The sequence below is a fragment of the Scyliorhinus torazame genome, chromosome 27, assembly GCF_047496885.1.
Source record: "Scyliorhinus torazame isolate Kashiwa2021f chromosome 27, sScyTor2.1, whole genome shotgun sequence".
Classification (NCBI taxonomy): Eukaryota; Metazoa; Chordata; class Chondrichthyes; order Carcharhiniformes; family Scyliorhinidae; genus Scyliorhinus; species Scyliorhinus torazame.
Window position 1 is genome coordinate 32,890,386 of NC_092733.1, and position 17,758 is coordinate 32,908,143.

The following is a 17,758-nucleotide window of genomic DNA, read 5'->3' on the forward strand; positions in this document are numbered from 1 at the left end:
CCCACAACAGACATGAGGCTCACCGGTCTATAGTTGCCGGGGTTAGTAGGCTGCAAGTGTTGGGCACACTGGATATGTGGAGCTTGTTTAAGGAACAGCTACTACGTGTTCTTGATAAGTACGTACCGGTCAGGCAGGGAGGAAGGCGTCGAGCGAGGGAACCGTGGTTTACCAAAGAAGTGGAATCTCTTGTTAAGAGGAAGAAGGAGGCCTATGTGAAGATGAGGAGTGAAGTTTCAGTTGGGGCGCTTGATAGTTACAAGGTAGCGAGGAAGGATCTAAAGAGAGAGCTAAGACGAGCAAGGAGGGGACATGAGAAGTATTTGTCAGGTAGGATCAAGGAAAACACAAAAGCTTTCTATAGTTATGTCAGGAATAAAAGAATGACTAGGGTAAGAGTAGGGCCAGTCAAGGACAGGGATGGAAAGTTGTGTGTGGGGTCTGAAGAGACAGGCGAGATACTAAATGAATATTTTTCGTCAGTATTCACTCAGGAAAAAGATAAAAGATAATGTTGTGGAGGACAATGCTGAGACCCAGGCTATTAGAATAGATGGCATTGAGGTACGTAGGGAAGAGGTGTTGGCAATTCTGGACAGGCTGAAAATAGATAAGTCCCCGGGGCCTGATGGGATTTATCCTAGGATTCTCTGGGAAGCCAGGGAAGAGATTGCTGGGCCTTTGGCTTTGATTTTTATGTCATCATTGGCTACAGGAATAGTGCCAGAGGACTGGAGGATAGCAAATGTGGTCCCTTTCTTCAAGAAGATTACTATCCACGGAGTGTGGAGCGTGGTCCGTGATTACTGTCCACGTGGTGTGGTGCGTGGTCCGAGATTACTATCCCCGTGGTGGGGAGCGTGGTCCGAGATTACTATCCACATGGTGTGGCGCGTGGTCCGAGATTACTATCCCCGTGGTGTGGAGCGTGGTCCGAGATTACTATCCCCGTGGTGTGGAGCGTGGTCCGAGATTACTATCCACGTGGTGTGGAGCGTTGTCTGAGATTACTATTCACGTGGTGTGGAGAGTGGTCCGAGATTACTATCCACGTGGTGTGGAGCGTGGTCCGAGATTACTATACACGTGGTGTGGAGCGTGGTTGAGATTACTATCCACGTGGTGTGGAGCGTGGTCCGAGATTACTATCCCCGTGGTGTGGAGCGTGGTCCCAGATTACTATACACGTGGTGTGGAGCGTGGTCCGAGATTACTATCCCCGTGGTGTGGAGCGTGGTCCGAGATTAGTATACACGTGGTGTGGAGCGTGGTTGAGATTACTATCCACGGGGTGTGGAGCGTGGTTGAGATTACTATCCACGTGGTGTGGAACGTGGTCCGAGATTACTATCCAGCAGCACTTACTCAGCTATAACCTGCTCACAGACACTCAGTTTGGGATCTGCCAGGGTCACTCAGCTCCTGACCCCATTACAGCCTCGGTTCAAACATGGACAAAGAGGTGAATGTCAGAGGTGAGGTGAGAGTGACTGCCCTAGACATCAAAGCAGCATTTGACCGAGTATGACATCACGGAGCCCGAGCTAAATGGGAATCCGGGGAAAACTCTCCCCTGGTTGGAGTCAGACCCGGCACAAAGGAAGATGGTTGTGGTGGTTGGAGGTCAATCATCTCAGCTCCAGGACATCACTGCAGGAGTTGCTCAGGGTGGTGTCCTCGGCCCAGCCACCTCCAGCTGCTTCCTCAGTCACCTCCCTTCCATCAGGTCAGAAGTGGGGATGTTTGCGGATGACTGCACAATGTTCTGTCACTCACCATCCCGACTTGGAAATATATCGCCGTTCCTTCACAGTCGCTGGAGCAACATCCTGCAATTCCCTCCCTAACAGCACAGTGGATGTACCTGCACCTCAGAGACTGCAGCGGTTCAAGAAGGCAGCTCACCCCCAGCTTCTGAAGGGCAATTAGGGACGGGCAATAAATGCTGAGCAGCGACCCCCACATCCCGTGGAAACATTTTCAAGTTGCCTGGGATGGAACATTTCAGTTATGAAGAGAGTTTCGATCGGCTGGGGTTGTTTTCGCTGGAGGAGAGAAGACTGAGGGGCGGCCTGATCGAGGTGGACAAGATTCTGAGGGGCATGGACAGGGTGGAGAGGGAGCAGCTCTTCCCCTGAGTTGAAGGGTCGGTTACGAGGGGGACACAAGCTCCAGGTGAGGGGCGGGAGGTTTAGGGGGGATTTGAGGGAAAAGCTTTTTCCCCAGAGGGTGGTGAGGGTCTGGAACGCACGGCCTGGGAGGGGGGGAGAGGCGGGTCGCCTCGCATCCTTTAAAAAGTACCTGGATCAGCAGTTAACGCGTCCCAACATTCCAGGCCCGGGGCCAAGTGCTGGGAATGGGACTGGGTCGGCAGGTCGGGCGTTTCTCGTGTCGGTGCAGACTCGATGGGCCGAAGGGCCCTCTGTGCTGTGTTATTCTGTGATTCTGCAGACTCGATGGGCTGAATGGCCTCCTTCTGCATCGTAGGAATTCTATGGGCTGGATTTTCCGTTTCTGAGACGAAGAGCTGACGTCGGGTCAGGATTCGTGAACTTTCACAACATCCAAACTGTCGCTGACCCTGGACCGATCCAGCGACTGTGGAGGGGTTCGAACCGGCGTCACGTGGAACACAATCGATCCCAATGGGAAACGGTGCAGGATTGACCGGGTCCGTGATTGACACTCGGGAGGCTGACAAGCTGCAGCTGCCTGTACACATTACACTCCCCACACACACCATCCCAGCCAACAAGATGGCACTGGTTGTGCTGGAGCCCATCCAGCTGTTGGGTTGTCTGGGGCCAGAGGGCACCTAGGGGGTGGCTTGGGGGCACTAAGTTCCCAGTGGGGCTGTCAGCGGCATGCGCAGCTGCATGGCTGCCTTGCCAGCCGCGGCAATGGAGTTTGGTGCCCGTCCACCCCCATCCCACAGCCCAGCTGGCCACCCCCCCCCCCCCGCTACTCCCCCCCCCCCCCCGCTACTCCCCCCTGCCCTGGCAGAAGCCCCCGGCCAGCGGCACAGCTGTCAGGAGACCGTGGCGATGTTGGCCCCGCTTTCCGTGTCGAGGTGACGGAGAATTGTGATTTGGTGTCAAATCCCCCGAAACGGCGCCCCCCACGATTTCGGGTCGGAAACTATTCTCCGCCCAATCGTGTTTCCCGATTTCAGCATCAGGCAACGGAGAATCCCGCCCCGTGTTTCTATGAGTGGGGTAAACGCTGCTTTTCCTGTCCACTATCGCACTCGGCCACATTCTGGGGAAATCCCGGCCTCAGTCTCCATATTTAAGGAAGGGTTTAGTTGTATTGGAGGTGGAACAGTGAAGGTTGAGTAGATTGGTCCCTGGGATGAGAGGCTGAGTAAAGTTGTGTCGATCTTCTCTCGAGTTCAGAGAGGGAAAGATACAAGATTCCGAGGAGCTGTGACGGGGGGACACGGAGGGTTTGTGTCCATTGGCCCGGGAATCTAAACCACGGGACACAGTCTCAGGATCACTGAGGACTGAGATGAGGAGAAAGTTCTTCACTCAAAGGGTTGGGAATGTTTGGAGTTCTCACTGCAGAGGGTGCGGAAGCTCCATCGCGGAATATATTTCAGGCTGGGAGAGGCAGGTTGTTGGTCTCGGGGAATTCGGGATGTGGGGAGTGGCCGGGAAAGTGGAGATGAAGCCCAAGGTCACCCATGATGGCTTTGAATGGTAGAACAGGCTCGAGGGGCCGATTGGTCTCCTGCTCCTATCCCTTGTCTTATTCGGTATTGTGAACAGCGAGCTTTCATCAGCAGAAAACCTGCAATATAAGAACTAGGAGCAGGAGTCGGCCATCGGGCCCCTCGAGCCTGCTCCGCCGTTCAATGAGATCATGGCTGATCTTTTGTGGACTCAGCTCCACTTTCCGGCCCGAACACCATAACCCTTAATCCCTTTATTCTTCAAAAAATTATCTATCTTTATCTTAAAAACATTTAATGAAGGATCCTCAACTGCTTCACTGGGCAAGGAATTCCATAGATTCACAACCCTTTAGGTGAAGAAGTTCCTCCTAAACTCAGTCTTAAATCTACTTCCCCTTATTTTGAAGGTATGCCCCCTTGTTCTGCTTTCATCCGCCAGTGGAAACAACCTGCCCGCATCTATCCTATCTATTCCCTTCATAATTTTATATGTTTCTATAAGGTCCCCCCTCATCCTTCTAAATTCCAACGAGTACAGGCCCAGTCTACTCAACCTCTCCTCGTAATCCAACTTCAGCTCTGGGATTAACCTCGTGAATCTCCTCTTCACACCCTCCAGTGCCAGTACGTCCTTTCTCAAGTAAGGAGACCAAAACTGAACACAATACTCCAGGTGTGGCCTCACTAACACCTTATACAATTGCAGCAGAACCTCCCTAGTCTTAAACTCCATCCCTCTAGCAATGAAGTAAAAATTCCATTTGCCTTCTTAATCACCTGTTGCACCTGTAAACCAACTTTTTGCGACTCATGCACTAGCACACCCAGGTCTCTCTCCACAGCAGCATGTTTTAATATTTTATCATTTAACTAATAATCCCTTTTGCTGTTATTCCTACCAAAATGTATAACCTCACATTTGTCAACATTGTATTCCATCTGCCAGACCCTAGCCCATTCACTTAGCCTATCCAAATCCCTCTGCAGACTTCCAGTATCCTCTGCACTTTTTGCTTTACCACTTATCCTAGTGTCGTCTGAAAACTTGGACACATTGCCCTTGCTCCCCAACTCCAAATCATCTATGTAAATTGTGAAGAGTTGTGGGCCCAACACTGATCCCTGAGGGACACCACTAGCTACTGATTGCCAACCAGAGAAATACCCATTAATCCCCACTCTTTGCTTTCTATTAATTAACCAATCCTCTATCCATGCTTTCCCCTCAATGCCATGCATCTTTATCTTATGCAGCAACCTTTTGTGTGGCACCTTGTCAAAGGCTTTCTGGAAATCCAGACATACCACATCCATTGGCTCCCCATTATCTACCGCACTGGTAAAGTCCTCAAAAAATTCCACTAAATTAGTTAGGCACAATCTGCCCTTTATGAACCTATGCTGCATCTGCCCAATGGGACAATTTCCATCCAGATATTTCTTCCTTGATGACAGATTCCAGCATCTTCCCTACTACCGAAGTTAAGCTCACTGGCCTATAATTACCCGCTTTCTGCCTACCTCCTTTATTAAACAGTGGTGTCACGTTTGCTAATTTCCAATCCGCCGGGACCACCCCAAAGTCTAGTGAATTTTGGTAAATTATCACTAGTGCCTTTGCAATTTCCCTAGCCATCTCTTTTAGCACTCTGGGATGCATTCATTCAGGGCCAGGAGACTTGTCTACCTTTAGCCCCATTAGCTTGCCCATCACTACCTCCTTGGTGATAACAATCCTCTCAAGGTTCCGGGTGGGGCGATGACCAGCTAAGTCGTACGTTTCGGCAGCTCCCGGTGGAAAGGCCTTTTGGGCTCTTAATAGGAGCCCCAACGGCAATTTTAACGGCTAAAAACACTGTGCGGTAAACCAGAAGGGAATCCCCCCTGGACACGGATGGAAAAAGGAGAGGAAGGAGCCGGATTGCGGTGGATCCTCTAGAGCAGCGGCCAGGAAGGCAGGCACAAAGCAAGATGGCGTCGGAAGGAGGCAGTGTAATATGGGGCCCTGACCAACACGAGTTCCTGCGGCGTTGCGTGGAAGAACTTAAAAAGGAGTTGAAGAAGGAGCTGTTGGCCCCGATATTACAGGCGATTGAAGGGCTAAAGGAGGAGCAAAAGACCCAGGAACAGGAGCTTCTGGTCGTGAAGGCAAAGGCTGCTGAGAATGAGGACGACATACAGGGCCTGGTGGTGAAGACAGAGATGCACGAGGCACAACACAAAAGGTGTGTGGAAAGGCTGGAGGTGCTGGAGAATAATGCGAGGAGGAAGAATTTAAGGATTCTTGGTCTTCCCAAAGGTGCAGAAGGGGCGGGCGTTGGGGCATATGTGAGCACGATGCTGCACTCGTTAATGGGATCGGAGGCCCCGACGGGCCCGTTGGAGGTGGAGGGAGCCTATCGAGTTATGGCGCGAAGACCGAGGGCTGGAGAAATTCCTCGAGCCATAGTGGTGAGATTTCTCCGATATAAGGACAGAGAGATGGTCCTCAGATGGGCAAAGAAAACTCGGAGCAGTAGGTGGGAGAACGCGGTGATCCGCGTATATCAAGATTGAAGTGCGGAGGTGGCGAGAAGGAGGGCAAGCTTTAATCGGGCCAAGGCGGTGCTGCACAAAAGGAAGGTTAAATTTGGAATTCTGCAGCCGGCAAGACTGTGGGTCACACATCAAGGGAAACACCACTACTTTGAGACGGCAGAAGAGGCGTGGACGTTTATTGTCGAGGAGAAACTGGAATAAGCGGGCTAGAAAAGAACGTTTGGGACAAAGTGGTGGGGCGAATATGTGGGGTGAAGAGGGGGAAAAGGGGGAAGAGATGATTTCCCAAGTTGTTAATCCTGCGACCCTGTAACTTTTCTCTCTTCCCCGTGTCGTGAGGGAGGGGGGGAGGGAGGATGAGGAGCTGGGGGCGCCGGCCATTGGGGGCGGGGCCAAATGGGAAGCGCGGGCTTTGTTCCCGCGCTATGGTAATCATGGCGGGAACAGGGAAGCAGGAAGGAGGGGGCCTCGCACAGTGGGAGCCGAGGTCACAGGGGGGAAGCCGAGGTCGGCCAGAGTTTGCTGACTTCTGGGAGCAACATGGTGTAATTACGCTAGTGAGGGATTTAGCGGGGGGCGGGGGGGGGTTAACTGGGTTGCTGCTGCTGGGGAGAAGGGGGAGCTGGTATGGGGTGGGGTGGTCGGGGCGGGAGGGCGCCATTGGGGGGAGATACGGCTACGTGGGAACCCGGTGAGGAGCTGGATTGAAAAAGGAGATGGATAATCGACAAGGGGGGGGGGGGGGTAAAGAGCCCCCCAACCTGGCTGATCACGTGGAATGTGAGAGGGCTGAATGGGCCGATAAAGAGGGCACGGGTACTTGCACACCTAAAGAAACTTAAGGCAGATGTGGTTATGCTGCAGGAGACGCATCTGAAACTGATAGACCAGGTCAGACTACGCAAAGGATGGGTGGGGCAGGTGTTTCATTCGGGGCTAGATGCAAAAAACAGGGGGGTGGCTATACTAGTGGGGAAGCGGGTAATGTTTGAGGCAAAGACCATAGTGGCGGATAGTGGGGGCAGATACGTGATGGTGAGTGGTAAATTGCAAGGGGAGGCGGTGGTCTTAGTGAACGTGTATGCCCCGAACTGGGATGATGTCTACTTTATGAGGCGTATGTTAGGATGTATCCCGGACCTAGAGGTGGGGAAGTTGGTAATGGGGGGAGATTTTAATACGGTGCTGGACCCAGGGCTGGACAGATCGAGGTCCAGGACCGGAAGGAGGCCGGCTGCAGCTAGGGTGCTTAAGGACTTTATGGAGCAGATGGGAGGAGTAGACCCCTGGAGATTTAGTAGACCTAGGAGTAAGGAGTTTTCGTTTTTCTCCTATGTCCACAAAGTTTATTCACGGATAGACTTTTTTGTTTTGGGAAGGGCACTGATCCCGAAGGTGACAGGGACGGAGTACACGGCTATAGCTATTTCGGATCACGCTCCACATTGGGTGGACCTGAAGATAGGGGAGGAAAAAGAACAGAGTCCACCCTGGAGAATGGACATGGGATTATTGGCAGATGAGGGGGTATGTTTAAGGGGGAGGGGGTGTATTGAAAGGTACTTCGAACTCAATGATAATGGGGAGGTCCAGGTGGGAGTGGTCTGGGAGGCGCTGAAGGCAGTGGTTAGAGGGGAGCTGATATCTATTAGGGCACATAAAGGAAAGCAGGAGGGTAGGGAAAGGGAGCAGTTGTTGAAAGAACTTCTGAGGGTGGACAGGCAATATGCGGAGGCACCGGAGGAGGGACTGTACAGGGAAAGGCAAAGGCTATATGTAGAATTTGACTTGTTGACTACGGGTAATGCAGAGGCACAATGGAGGAAGGCACAGGGTGTACAGTACGAATATGGGGAGAAGGCGAGCAGGTTGCTGGCCCACCAACTGAGGAAAAGGGGAGCAGCGAGGGAGATAGGGGGGGTGAGAGATGAGGAGGGAGGGATGGAGCGGAGAGAGTGAATGGGGTGTTCAAGGCATTTTATGAAAGATTATATGAAGCTCAGCCCCCAGATGGGAAGGCGAGAATGATGTGCTTTCTGGATCAGCTGGAATTTCCTAAGGTGGAGGAGCAGGAGAGGGCGGGACTGGGAGCACAGATTGAGACAGGGGAAGTAGTGAAAGGGATTGGGAGCATGCAGGCGGGGAAGGCCCCGGGACCAGACGGATTCCCAGTTGAATTCTATCGGAAATATATGGACTTGCTGGCCTCGCTACTGATGAGAACCTTTAATGAGGCGAGGGAAAGGGGGCAGCTGCCCCCGACGATGTCAGAGGCAACGATATCGCTCCTCCTAAAGAAGGAAAAAGACCCGCTGCAATGCGGGTCTTATAGGCCTATTTCCCTCCTGAATGTGGACGCTAAGATTCTGGCCAAGGTAATGGCGACGAGGATAGAGGATTGTGTCCCGGGGGTGGTCCATGAGGACCAAACTGGGTTTGTGAAGGGGAGACAGCTGAGTACAAATATACGGAGGCTGCTAGGGGTAATGATGATGCCCCCACCAGAGGGGGAAGCGGAGATAGTGGTGGCGATGGATGCCGAGAAAGCATTTGATAGAGTGGAGTGGGATTATTTGTGGGAGGTGCTGAGGAGATTTGGCTTTGGAGATTGTGGTGTTGGGCGTTCTGACACACAGATGAGCCAACACAGTTGTATATGGTACAACGCTATTTTATTTAAACTTTCTATGTACAGTTTTGTCTTGATACTCTGCACGTGGGGATTCCCTGTTTGTGATGTTAAAACATGTCGTGTCCGTGTCCTTGTCCCCAGACCTACTGTCCACCAGGTGTCGTGTTTGTGCTTTTATATGGTTCCTGTCTTTGTGTGTGATTGGTTGTGGTGTTGTGTGTTCTGATTTGTCTGTTGGTGTGTCCATCATGATGTGTGTGTTTGAATATCATGACATCCCCCCCTTTTTACAAAGATATGTGCCTACGTGGTAATAAATATAATCGTGTCGTGAGTGCATCGAAGAGTGTGCGTGTGTTGTGTACAGCATGTGCATATGATGTAACTATTTACATGGGGCGATGTCGGGTGCGTCACATGAACAAGGTTGTACCATAACAGAACATGAATGCGAACGAGAAACAAAACTTGAACAGTGATCCAGTCAGACGATATCTGGAACGATAAACAACAACAGGTTATAATACAGAAGTGTGTAACTTTTTGAACATATGAACGGTGTTATAAGTCCAGTCTAATGGGCTTGCGACGAGTTCGGGTTGACCGTCAGGGTGGCACACCACTCATCGGCTGGATTGATGGCATTGACCTTGTTGACATCGATGATGGAAACGCGGAAGGCATCCTGGTCATCTGCATCACTCAACTGGAAGTCTTGATGCGTGGGCTGGACGGTCCTGACTTGTCTGCGAGATTGTCGGGGATGTGCAGGATCCATGTGTTGAGCCGCACGACAGTGGGCAGCATAGTGGCCCACCTTGCCACATCTGAGGCACTGTCGGTTTTTAGCAGGACGTTGCCCTTTTAAGTGTACAGCTCCACAATTGCCGCACGTCATGACGTCACGGCGTTCGTTGCGCCACTGCGCAAGCGCAGTGCGATCTTGCGGTGGGCGCGCCTGCGCAGTGCGTCCCTCGATGTGGCCGTTATTTTTGGCGCGCACCAGCGCGGGAGACCGCGAAAAGCGCGGGAAGCGGCCGCTCTCGTCGGGGCCGCGGGTCGGGAAGCAATCGACGGCCTGGATGCGTTCGGCGCCGTGGGCGGCCTGGCTTGCCGATTCGACGGCAGGGGACCCCCTCCGTGCCAACTCGGACGCCTGAAATCGGGCAAAACGGCTGGTTGCATTCTCGTGGAGGACACAGGCTTCCACAGCAGACGCTAAGGTGAGGCCTTTTATTTTAAGAAGCTGCTGGCGTAAGCCACTGGAGGCAACGCCAAAAATAATCTGGTCCCTGATCATGGACTCTGTGGTGCTGCCGTAACCACAGGACTGCGCTAGAATTCGGAGGTGCATCAAAAAGGGTTGAAAAAGCTCCTCCTTACCTTGCAGGCGTTGCTGAAAGAGGTATCTTTCAAAACTTTCATTCACTTCAACATTAAAGTGCTGGTCCAGTTTGAGGATGACCGTGTCATACTGGGATTGGTTTTCCCCTTCTTCGAACACCAGTGAGTTGAAGACGTCGAGGGCGTGCTGCCCTGCATAGAAGAGGAGCAGTGCAATCTTCGTTTCATCCGAGGCACTCTGTTTCTCGTTGGCTCGGATGTACAGGTCACATCGCTGCCTGAAGAGCTTCCAATTGGTACCAATGTTCCCCGCGACTTGCAACGGCTGCGGTTTGTTTGGTGCGGTCCACGTCCAGAATGGCAGGTTAGTTGGCAGGTATCGATCCACTCCTGTACCATGTGGTGTTGGGCGTTCTGACACACAGATGAGCCAACACGGTTGTATATGGTGCAACGCTATTTTATTTAAGCTTTCTCTGTACAGTTTTGTCTTGATACTCTGCACGTGGGGATTCCCTGTTTGCGATGTTAAAACAGGTCGTGTCCGTGTCCTTGTCCCCAGACCTACTGTCCACCAGGTGTCGTGTTCGTGCTTTTATATGGTTCCTGTCTTTGTGTGTGATTGGTTGTGGTGTTGTGTGCTCTGATTTGTCTGTTGGTGTGTCCATCATGATGTGTATGTTTGAATATCATGACAGAGATGGGTATATCAGATGGGTACAGTTGCTGTATAGGGCCCCGATGGCGAGCGTGGTCACGAATGGACGGGGGTCTGATTATTTTCGGCTCCATAGAGGGACGAGGCAGGGATGTCCTCTGTCCCCGTTATTGTTTGCACTGGTGATTGAGCCCCCGGCCATAGCATTGAGGGGTTCCAGGAAGTGGAGGGGAGTACTCAGGGGAGGAGAAGAACACCGGGTATCACTGTATGCGGATGATTTGTTGCTATATGTGGCGGACCCGGCGGAGGGGATGCCAGAGATAATGCGGATACTTGGGGAGTTTGGGGATTTTTCAGGGTATAAATTGAACATGGGGAAAAGTGATTTGTTTGTGGTGCATCCAGGGGAGCAGAGCAGAGAAATAGAGGATTTGCCGTTGAAGGTAACAAGGGGCTTTCGGTACTTGGGGATCCAGATAGCCAAGAATTGGGGTACATTACATAGGCTTAATTTAACGCGGTTGGTGGAACAGATGGAGGAGGACTTTAAGAGATGGGACATGGTGTCCCTGTCACTGGCAGGGAGGGTGCAGGCGGATAAAATGGTGGTCCTCCCGAGATTCCTTTGTGTTTCAGTGCCTCCCGGTGGTGGTCACGAAGACTTTTTTCAAAAGAATCGAGAAGAGTATTATGAGTTTTGTGTGGGCCGGGAAGACCCCGAGAGTGAGGAGGGGATTTTTGCAGCGTAGTAGGGACAGGGGGGGGCTGGCACTACCGAGCCTAAGTGAGTACTACTGGGCTGCCAATATTTCAATGGTGTGTAAGTGGATGGGAGAAGAGGAGGGAGCGGCGTGGAAGAGATTGGAGAGGGCGTCCTGCAGGGGGACTAGCCTACAAGCTATGGTGACGGCACCGTTGCCGTTCTCACCGAAGAAATACACCACAAGCCCGGTGGTGGTGGCTACATTGAAAATTTGGGGGCAGTGGAGACGGCATAGGGGAAAGACGGGAGCCTCGGTGCGGTCCCCGATAAGAAATAACCATAGGTTTGTTCCGGGGAGAATGGATGGGGGATTTGGAGCATGGCAAAGAGCAGGGGTAGCACAATTGAGAGATCTGTTCGTAGATGGGACGTTTGCGAGTCTGGGAGCGCTGACGGAAAAATATGAGTTGCCCCAAGGGAATGCATTTCGGTATATGCAACTGAGGGCTTTTGCGAGGCAACAGGTGAGGGAATTCCCGCAGCTCCCGACGCAGGAGGTGCAGGATAGAGTGATCTCAGAGACATGGGTGGGGGATGGTAAGGTGTCGGACATATATAGGGAAATGAGGGACGAGGGGGAGATCATGGTAGATGAGCTGAAAGGGAAATGGGAAGAAGAGCTGGGGGAGGAGATTGAGGAGGGGCTGTGGGCTGATGCCCTACGTAGGGTAAACTCATCGTCCTCGTGTGCCAGGCTAAGCCTGATACAATTTAAGGTGTTACACAGGGCGCATGTGACTGGAGCACGGCTCAGTAAATTTTTTGGAATAGAGGATAGGTGTGCGAGATGCTCGAGAAGCCCAGCAAATCACACCCACATGTTCTGGTCATGTCCAGCACTACAGGGGTTCTGGGTGGGGGTGGCAAAGGTGCTTTCGAAGGTGGTGGGGGTCCAGGTCGAACCAAGCTGGGGGTTGGCTATATTTGGGGTTGCAGAAGAGCCGGGAGTGCAGGAGGCGAGAGAGGCTGATGTTTTGGCCTTTGCGTCCCTAGTAGCCCGGCGCAGGATATTGTTAATGTGGAAGGAAGCCAAACCCCCGGGCGTGGAGACCTGGATAAACGACATGGCAGGGTTTATAAAGTAAGAACGGATTAAGTTCGTACTAAGGGGTTCGGCTCAGGGGTTCACCAGGCGGTGGCAACCGTTCGTCAACTACCTCACAGAAAGATAGAGGGATTGGAAAAGAAGAAGACAACAGCAGCAACCCGGGGGGGTGGGGGGAGGAATCGGACGGACTCTCAGGGATGTTATTGTATATGTATAATATGTATAGGTATTTGTTTTAGGTAATGTATATTGGACTGTTGGATTGTATCTTTGGAGAGTATTTATTTTTGACAAGGCAGTTGCCATTTAGTTTGGTTTTTGTTTCTGTTTGTATATTATTTATTTATTTGTTTAAAACTGGCCACTGTTATTTATATTGCTTTATTGTTGTGTAAAAGAAACACTACGTACTGTTATGTTTGGCCAAAAAATCTTGAATAAAATATATTTTTAAAAAAACAATCCTCTCAAGGTCCTCACCTGTCATAGCCTCATTTCCATCAGTCACTGGCATGTTATTTGTGTCTTCCACTGTGAAGACCGACCCAAAAATCCTGTTCAGTTCCTCAGCCATTTCCTCATCTCCCATTATTAAATCTCCCTTCTCCTCCTCTAGAGGACCAATATTTACCTGAGCCACTCTTTTTTGTTTTATATATTTGTAGAAACTTTTACTATCTCCTTTTATATTCTGAGCAAGTTTACTCTCATAATCTATCTTACTCTTCTTTATAGCATTTTTAGCAGCTTTCTGTTGCCCCCTAAAGATTTCCCAGTCCTCTAGTCTCCCACTAATCTTTGCTACTTTGTATGCTTTTTCCTTCAATTTGATATTCTCCCCTATTTCCTTCGATATTCACGGCCGATTTTCCCTCTTTCTACCGTCCTTCCTTTTTGTTGGTATAAACCTTTGCTGAGCACTGTGAAAAATCGCTTGGAAGGTTCTCCACTGTTCCTCAACTGTTTCACCATAAAGTCTTTGCTCCCAGTCTACCTTAGCTAGTTCTTCTCTCATCCCATTGTAATCTCCTTTGTTTAAGCACAAAACACTAGTGCTTGATTTTACCTTCTCACCCTCTATCTGTATTTTAAATTCCACCATATTGTGATCGCTCCTTCCGAGAGGATCCCTAACTATGAGATCCTGAATCAATCCTGTCTCATTACACAGGACCAGATCTAGGACCGCTTGTTCCCTCGTAGGTTCCATTAAATACTGTTCTAGGAAACTATTGTGGATACATTCTATAAACTCCTCCTCAAGGCTGCCTTGACCGACCTGGTTAAACCAATCGACATGCAGATTAAAATCCCCCATGATAACTGCAGTACCATTTCTACATGCATCTGTTATTTCTTTGTTTATTGCCTGCCCCACCATAATGTTACTATTTGGTGGCCTATAGACTACTCCTATCAGTGACTTTTTCGCCTTACTATTCCTGATTTCCACCCAAATGGATTCAACCTTATCCTCCATAGCACCGATGTCATCCCTTACTGTTGCCCGTATGTCATCCTTAAATAACAGAGCTACACCACCTCCCTTACCATCCACTCTGTCCTTCCGAATAGTTTGACACCCTGGGATATTTAACTCCCAGTCGTGACCATCTTAACCATGTTTCAGTAATGGCCACTAAATCATAGTCATTCACGATAATTTGCGCCATCAACTCATTTACCTTATTCCGAATACTACGAGCATTCAGGTAAAGTACACTTATGTTGGCTTTTTTACCTCTGTTCTGAATCTTAACACCTCGATCAGTAATCTCTCCTAAGTTATATTTCCTCTTAACCTTTCTCCTAATTTTCCTTGCCGTCGAACCCACATCTTCCTGTAACAACCTGCCGCGTCACTTACCATTAATGTTTTCACTTCCCGTTTTAATCCTTTTAGTATTCCTGGTCCTATTCACTGAGCTCCCCTCAGTCACTGTACCTTGTGCTGTCGCCCTTTTTGATTTTTGACTATGGCTTCTCTGCCTTACACCTTCCCCCTTACTGCCTTTTGTTTCTGTCCCTGTTTTACTACCTTCCAACTTCCTGCATCGGTTCCCATCCCCCTGCCACATTAGTTTAAACTCTCCCCAACAGCCCGAGCAAACACCCCCCTAGGACATCGGTTCCAGTCCTGCCCAGGTGCAGACCGTCCGGTTTGTACTGGTCCCCCTCCTCCAGAACCGGTTCCAATGCCCCATAAATTTGAATCCCTCCCTCTTGCACCATCTCCTGAGCCATTCATTCATCCTATCTATCCTGACATTGCTACTCTGACTAGCTCGTGGCACTGGTAGCAATCCTGAGATTACTACCTTTGAGGTCCTACCTTTTAGTTTAACTCCTAGCTCCCAAAATTCAGCTTGTAGGACCTCGTCCCGTTTTTTACCTATATCGTTGGTGCCTATGTGCACCACGACAGCTGGCTGTTTACCCCCCCCCCCCCCAGAATGTCCTGCAGCCGCTCCGAGACATCCTTGACCCTTGCACCAGGGAGGCAACATACCATCCTGGAGTCTCGATTGCGTCCGCAGAACCGCCTGTCTATTCCCCTTACAATTGAGTCCCCTATCACTACAGCCCTGCCATTCTTCTTCCTGCCCAGCTGCGCAGCAGAGCCAGCCACGGTGCCATGAACCTGGCTGCTGCTGCCTTCCCCTGGTGAGCCATCTCCCCCAACAGTATCCAAAGCGGTATATCTGTTTTGCAGGGAGATGACCGCAGAGGACACCTGCACTGCCTTCCTACTCTTGCTCTGTCTTTTGGTCACCCATTTACTATCTCCCTCAGTACCTTTCACCTGCGGTGTGACCAACTCGCTAAACGTGCTATCCACGACGTCCTCAGCATCACGGATGGTCCAAAGTGAGTCCATCCGCAGCTCCAGAGCCGTCAAGCGGCCTAACAGGAGCTGCAACTGGACACACTTCTTGCACGTGAAGGAGCCAGGGACTGTGGACGTGGTCAGAGTGAAGCAGAGAGAGGAAGGTGAAGCGGGTGGAGGCCAGAGGAACAGAAAGATCCCACTCAGAGAAACAAGCCAAACATCAGTCTCAGCGTCAGAATGAGTTTCAATCTGGACCAGGATGGTTTTCACTCTGAATCAGATCATCTGCACATTTCTCCAAAAGAAACACCTTTCACACATTGTGGTCAAGCAGTTACAGATTTATTGAGCACACACTTCATGCAATAACATTGAAACACCCGCTGAACCGATCAGCCCACATGTGATGGTGAGGAACTCCGACATGTTACACTTCCCAGCTGAATATTCAGTGAAACAAACTCTCCACAATCCAGATCCTCAGGACAGTCGACTGCTTCATTCGAGACCTTTTTGACCCCAGGTTTGTGGCTGTGAAAGTCCATTAATGGGAAGCTCACAGACCTGATTGTGTGACAGAAACAAGAGAAAACCCAGCGAGCTGTAAATGCAGAGCCGGTCAGGCAGTAACTGTGGAGAGAATCCCAGTTACTCTTTCAGGGTCAGGAGCCAAAGCATTGAGCTGAAACATGATCTGGGGTTTCTCCACAGCCGCTGCCTGACTAGCTGAGAGTTCAGTGTCTGCAGGAGTTTCCCTGATATTAGTCCTGACCATGTCTCGCTCACACCAGCGGTTTGCCAGCTTCACGCTGCAGAGTTGTGACCAACAGGACATTTTCACCGGGTCTATTGGTTGACACGAGTGAAGGTGGGAACACATTGCTCTCTGCTCCATCAGGAATATCGCTCCTCCAGATAAGGAGCATCTGATTGGACCCACCACATATCGGAAAAGCTGATTCCCTCCCTTGTTTCATTGAGCTCCTGGGATCAGTTATCAAATATTTCACTTTGCTCAACAGAATGTGTTTCTGTGAAGGAAACAAGAATGCTGGATTTTATTCTGTCCCAACAACACCATTGTCGAGGAACCCTGAGGGAATGGATGATCTCTACCCAGAGATTGTGCTGGGATTCACTGTTGTCTGGACACCCATTCCCGGTGCTGACAAATCTCGGAATTCAGCAACTGGACACAGATCTTTATAAAATCCTCTCGTTAAGCAGAAGGTTAAAAATGGTCATTTGGGGTCAGTCTCTGTCCCACAGCCCAGTGGTCAGGACTTCCAAATGGAGGTTATACTTCCCTATTCCACAAAGCCAAAACTAAAAGCTCCCACATTCCCTAATATGAAGAAGAATCAATCGCAATGTAAGATTAACACACAGCGAGCGATTAACCCTTTGCTCGCTGCGTCACGCTGTAAGGCAGGGCTATTACTGAGCGAAGCTGTAAACGCACAGGTGACCAGGTGCTCACTGGTACGATCCATCACCGTCAATCTTCTGGAGCAGCCACAGCCCAGAGCTAACTTTCTCCCAGACTCAAATGAAGCTTCAGGTCCGGGAATCGTTCCCTGAACGACAGCTGCAGCTACATCACAGACAGGAGACATGGTTAATATTGCAGTAAGGGGGGGGAGACATGGTTAATATTGCAGTGAGGGGGGGGGGGGAGACATGGTTAATATTGCAGTGAGGGGGGGGGGGAGACATGGTTAATATTGCAGTGAGGGGGGGGAGAAATGGTTAATATTGCAGTGAGGGGGGGGGGGAGAAATGGTTAATATTGCAGTGAGGGGGGGAGACATGGTTAATATTGCAGTGAGGGGGGGGGAGACATGGTTAATATTGCAGTGAGGGGGGGGGGAGACATGGTTACTATCGCAGTGAGGGGGGGGAGACATGGTTAATATTGCAGTGAGGGGGGGGGAGACATGGTTAATATTGCAGTGAGGGGGGGGGGAGACATGGTTAATATTGCAGTGAGGGGGGGGAGAAATGGTTAATATTGCAGTGAGGGGGGGGGAGAAATGGTTAATATTGCAGTGAGGGGGGGAGACATGGTTAATATTGCAGTGAGGGGGGGGGGAGACATGGTTAATATTGCAGTGGGGGGGGGGAGAAATGGTTAATATTGCAGTGAGGGGGGGGGGAGAAATGGTTAATATTGCAGTGAGGGGGGGGAGACATGGTTAATATTGCAGTGAGGTGGGGGAGACATGGTTAATATTGCAGTGAGGGGGGAGACATGGTTAATATTGCA

At 50.6% G+C, this 17,758-nt stretch overlaps 1 protein-coding gene across 2 annotated transcripts in view; it reads right to left on the minus strand.

Moving 5' to 3' along the window:
* Positions 1 to 15,812: 15,812 nt before the first annotated feature.
* The window catches only part of LOC140403344 (pancreatic secretory granule membrane major glycoprotein GP2-like), a 126,357-nt gene continuing 124,411 nt past the window's right edge, over positions 15,813 to 17,758 (minus strand). For both annotated transcript variants that reach the window (XM_072491237.1, XM_072491238.1), the window contains exon 8: positions 15,813 to 17,086. The gene's annotated coding sequence lies outside the window, so the exon portion shown is untranslated. The remainder of the gene's footprint in view (positions 17,087 to 17,758) is intronic.